Source organism: Protopterus annectens, chromosome 1.part2, assembly GCF_019279795.1.
Source record: "Protopterus annectens isolate FY-2018-M chromosome 1.part2, PAN1.0, whole genome shotgun sequence".
In the NCBI taxonomy this organism is placed as follows: Eukaryota; Metazoa; Chordata; order Ceratodontiformes; family Protopteridae; genus Protopterus; species Protopterus annectens.
Window position 1 is genome coordinate 1,008,477,422 of NC_056727.1, and position 5,632 is coordinate 1,008,483,053.

Genomic DNA, 5,632 nt, shown 5'->3' on the forward strand with positions numbered 1-5,632 from the left:
ACAGCCCCTGTGGCTATCTTCAGTGTGTGTACGTGATCTTTAGTGTGTGTATGTGATGGCTATACCATTTTGTGCGCCTCTTCCACCCTATGAACTCCCCCATTGTCAACCTAGTGTCAACTCATAAAGATGTCATCCACAGTACAAGCACAGTTACACAGTTTCTAACACCAAGCCACTGTGGTGCATGCAATGGTTGTATCACTGTATATTGTACATTAATAGATGGGTAAGTCATCTACTCTGAGAAGTGTCTCCTCCATGTGCATGTGTGTTTCAATGCATGTCCCCATGGAGCGGTGTGTGTGTGTGTGTGTGTGTGTGTGTGTGTGTGTGTGTGTGTGTGTGTGTGTGTGTGTGTGTGTGTGTGTGTTTGTATGTGTCAGATGGCTCTAACATATTAGGGGCCTCTGATCTCACCATTGGCAATAATAACAGCTCCTGCAATTGTCAACCGCTTCAACAGTAGTGACAGACACTGTCACACTACAGTACCACTGTGCCATTTGTGTTATGCATCTAGTGCTATCGTTCATAAGACTGTGAAGGTAGGGGCTGTGCTCAGCCCTTCATCAGGTGTCCCATGTATAAGATTATGACTCTGACTTTGTGTGCAGTACCAGCACAAGAGGCCAGACATGCATATGAGATAGCAGACACACATGCCAGTGACTGTCAGGTTAGACTAACACAGGCTGACCTGTGTCAGGAATACATACCCAAAACCTGTCATACACAGTATCAGGTATACCCTCATCAACTGCATGATGGTTGAGTAGATGGAACAGAAATGGCAGGGGCAACAGGTGCTGATAGCTGAATCTGTTGAAGTTAAAGTAATGGCTAAGCTTGTGAGGGACCTAGTGCCAGTACTCAAGTAACCTTCTCTGTATGCATGAGCCTGCAGTCCTACAGAACACCCAAGTGACATGTATGAAGGCTAGGTGGCTATGTCAAGGGTATGTATGCACAATCACACTGTCTGGCACAATTGCCCCTCACACACTGTTGTATGTAAACGCACCTGGTAACAGGTACATATGCAGCTGTACATTGGCTATGAAAAGATCACTGTATCTCCACTCTGCCTTACACATAATTGCTAATGTCAGCAGGCCCATAGCCTGCAAACACACATGCACCTGGAACACATTCAAAATACAGTAGGTGACACTACAGTCACTCAGCAGTACTAACAGCAATAGTGCATCATGGCTAACAAGGTACATACACCTCAATATGGGCCCATAACTACTGTCAGCAGACAGCACCTTACACAACATGACATTGCTACACTGTGCTATAGTCAGCCTGTGCATCAGACCTATATGATCATGTCTGTGCATCAATGGTATGGATAACAGGGTTGTGGCACAAGTATCATCACATGCACAAGGTGTGGTGTTGGATTGCCAGAGGCCTTGGCTGGGCCATATGGCTGACATTGTGTGTGTGTGTGTGTGTGTGTGTGTGTGTGTGTGTGTGTGTGTGTGTGTGTGTGTGTCTGGAGTGGTGGTGTTCAAATGGGCCATGCAAAGGAGCTGTGCATGTCTGGTGGTGACCGGCCTGTGATAGGGATGTGTGTTTGTTTGTCTGCATGCCATTAAGCCATGTGGATGCCCGACACAGGGCTATGTTGGACATCAGTGGACCGTACATGGCAGGATGTATGGTTCACCATCTCCCAGCAGGGATGCAGGAACTGGTTCTGCCAGGAGTATCACTGGCACCACCAGGCCCAAGGACAGATGCAGTACTACTCATTGATGTTGACTGCTCTCTGCTGGATCCGCATCCCTAATGTGACTGGCCAGGACAACATGCCTACGGCCTGCTCCAGTGTGGTGTGGACAGCACTCTCCCTTCAGTGCCACTAAGGGACTGTGAATGTGCATGGCCACGTGGGCTCTCAGCTGATCATGTTTCTGACCTACATTCAACTGGCTGATGCCCTACTCCTATCACCTGATCAAGCACAGACATTGCACGGTCGGGCAGTGACAATGTCTCACCCCACTGCCTATCCACAACATTGAAAAGATGATGTATGGCATCACAAATGCCATGGCAGTTGTCATGCATGGCAGCAAGTGCTGCATTCATCACCTTGAACATCTGTCTGGTGTTGCGGGAAGTGCACACCTGTGCCTCACTGACGGACCATAGCATGCATCTGGAGACACCTGCTATGGCACTTGTGATGGGGGCTTGATGGGCAGCAGCACTCTGTCAAGTACCCCTGTTTTTGTGACCTTGCCTGCTCTCTGACTATGGCTGCTGTTAACACTCACACTTGCCATAGTCAGCCCACTAGCCTGTTCCATGCCACCACCCTCAATCTGTCCATTATCCATGGCTGCTGCGGACTGGGTATGTGTGGGCATACTGACTGTGTGTGGGGACATGGTGGGTGAAAGTGGGATACCAAATGATGGCCCACATTTAGGCACCAACAACCCCTCCTGTGCCTTACTATGACCTCCATCATCATGGGAGTCTGCTAAGATACTGACATCAGGCTCTGAGGTGGAGAGACACCAACCCCCATGTTTACCTGCAAGGGGAAGACAACATATGTAAATTAATACCCTGCAGTATTATGCTTGCTGATATACACACACTCAAACACACACACACACACACACACACACACACACACACACACACACACACACACACACTCCTGGTACAATCTGGCACAGCTTTAACACCTATGGGCCCTTCAGGGAGACCTTATGGTAGTTCTGCCTGCCACAATCCATCTCTTTCACAGCTACTGTAAGGCCCACAATAAAGCGTGACAAACCCTACTGTGTGATGGGCCTAGTAGCAGAATGGTAATTGTCACCAAGCCTATTGGAGTGAGCTATACAGTGTCACCAAGTGCATATGCACATAATGTAAGAGCTGACCTACTGCTATACAGACCAGACACAATGACAAGGTGTAATAATATGTGATGATAACTGATGAAGGAACAAGACTATACACTATTGCTGCAGTACCTACACAGTTCAGACTCACAGGGATTCATTTCAGACAGCATTGCAGGACAGTATGCAATACATACAGGAAACATGTAAAGTACTAGGTGTATAGCCTTATAAGATGATAACAGGCTATTGGCCCTGATGCCCTCATAAGCCTGGCCCAGACATTCGCAAATGTCCCTTGAAAGCCAGCACCTGTTTACCCTGTCCATCTGGGACACACGCAGGATCCCAAGGGTGTGTCACCATTTCCCATGCAGTCATCCAGCTTCTTCTTCAAGAGGGCTATACACGTACTCTGCTAGACATTATGAGGGAGTGTATTTTACAGACAGTGTATTGTGTGGGACACTACACTATCCTGTCAACAAGTACTATACATGTCACTGATTGGGTGAGAGCTTTGCGTGCATGTTGTGTGAGTGGCATTTGTCTTACAGATATGCAGAAACACCATCAAGGCTGGTTTGGAAATGGCCTTGTATGCCAGACAAATGTCACCTATGATCAGACTGTATGAGAATGAGTACAGGGACAGGGCTTTCAGCCTATCTCTATAGGATAGGTATTACAGACCCTGGATTTGCCTGGTCAGGAGCCTCTGTGGTGTCTGCAACAGCTGCATTTGCTAAACAAGGTACATGCAAAAGGGGACATTGTACTTGGCATTGCGTCTGATAAGGGTGGAGTACAGGGATGTTGTGGCCTCCTGGTTCCTGGGTAACATACCCGTATTTGTGAGGTGGGCCATGTAGACAGCATTCTGTACAATGGTGCCTGCATGGTGGGAAACTGTCAGGTTGCTACCAACCTTGGTGTACAAGTCGCCTCACACCTGATTGCATGCTCAGTACATTATTACTGTCATAATTAGTGTGGATGGCATCTGCCACAGCAGGGAGAATGATGCATCTCCTGGCATTCAGTTTGTGGCAATGCTTCTTGCAACTGTCATTAATTTGGGTGAGGGCATCTTGGAGAATGCACACATCAGTAGAGGAATGAAAGATAGTGGCCAGTTTGCAAGCATCTGTAAACCTGGTCAGCCACAGACCACAGCTTTTGTCTTGTACCTCAGATATGTATATCTCAAACAGTAGAGGCCCCCAGACTGATTCTTGGGGTGCACAGCTCTGGAAGACTCTACTACTAGAGGTGGGTTCCACTACTTTTACTGAATGGGTACTACCATTGAGCCAGTTAGCTACCCATCTGGTAACATACAGGTTGATGCCTAACTGTGTAGTCGTATGTATCCTGGCTGCCTGGGGATTATTGTGAGAGAACTGGGCTAGGTAAAGGTAGGAATTGTTCACAATCTTCCCCTCATCCTTGTGTTTGTTGCCCACTTCAGAGAAGTCGACCAGGTATAACAGGCCTGATCTCCTTTTGACAATACCTCACTGTGTGGGCTCAGGCATTTTGAGGTTGCCAATGTTCTTGTTCATAGTGTCCTTGATATTACCTTCCAAGCCCTTGCAGAGCAGGCTAGTTAGGCTGATGTGCATTTGATTGGCTGGGTCAGTGGATTGCTCCGCCTTTGCATATGGGGATGATAGTGGCTGGCCTTTGTGCAGATGGGATGACACTGGTGCTCAGGCTTTCGTTGACTACAGAGTGTAATGGAGCTGAGACCTCATGAGGTCATGTAGGATGCAGCCAGAGATGGTATCAGGCCTATGGAGACTTCTGTGTGTTGCCTTTTAAAAGGTATTATGGACCTGCTTCCTTATGATGATGAGAGGAGAGGGGCAGGTGCTCTGCATGCACATGTTAACCAATGGGGGAACGACAGTTGATGTTTGCACTTCACCTGTTTGAAGAATGTTGCCTATATCTATGCCGTATATGTATGCAGTGTTATTGACCACATTACAGAGCAGATTTGTGTGTTGCCTCTATGATTGCAGACATATGTGTGGAAGGCCTCATGGTTGGCCTTGGTGAATGTGTTCACTTTGAACTCAGAGATAGCCTTAGGGTAAATCACCTGTGACCTTATTTGCTTGTTCAGACCAAGGTGACACTGCTTCCAACAAGGCACTTGCTCCTTCTTGGCCCTGTCCAGCAATTATCTCCACATATTATGGTATTTATGTATTGCTGCTGTCCACCACAAATGTTTACCCTACCTTGAGGGAGATGACGTTGTCCTGTCAAGTATTGCTGTGTCCATACAGCTATGTAGGTGCTCACATAATATTGTGGTGTGGGCTTGGACACTACTGCTAGTTCCAACTGTTGGGACAGTGGCTGTAAAGCTACTTCCACCTGCTCTGAGGAGATTTATAGTCATTTGTGTAAAGTTTATTTTGTTTGAAAAAACAACAACCACGGTGTCCACCAACAGATGTAATATAAAAAACTTTATTCTCTGACGTCTCGGCCAAAGCCTTCAAGGAGAATGACACACAATAAAAAATGTAGCAATATATACACCAATATACAAACTAATTATTCAATTATATCCTAACAATCAAGTAATGCCTTCCAATTGAACTCCTCATTAAGCCCATATGGAGACATCGTTTTAAACTTTAAAATATACATAGCTTCTTTCTGTAATAAAAAAGTTTTAACATTCACATTGTGGTATACAGAAATAAAAACCTGTTCTAAAACAGTACCTTTCAAACCTACAC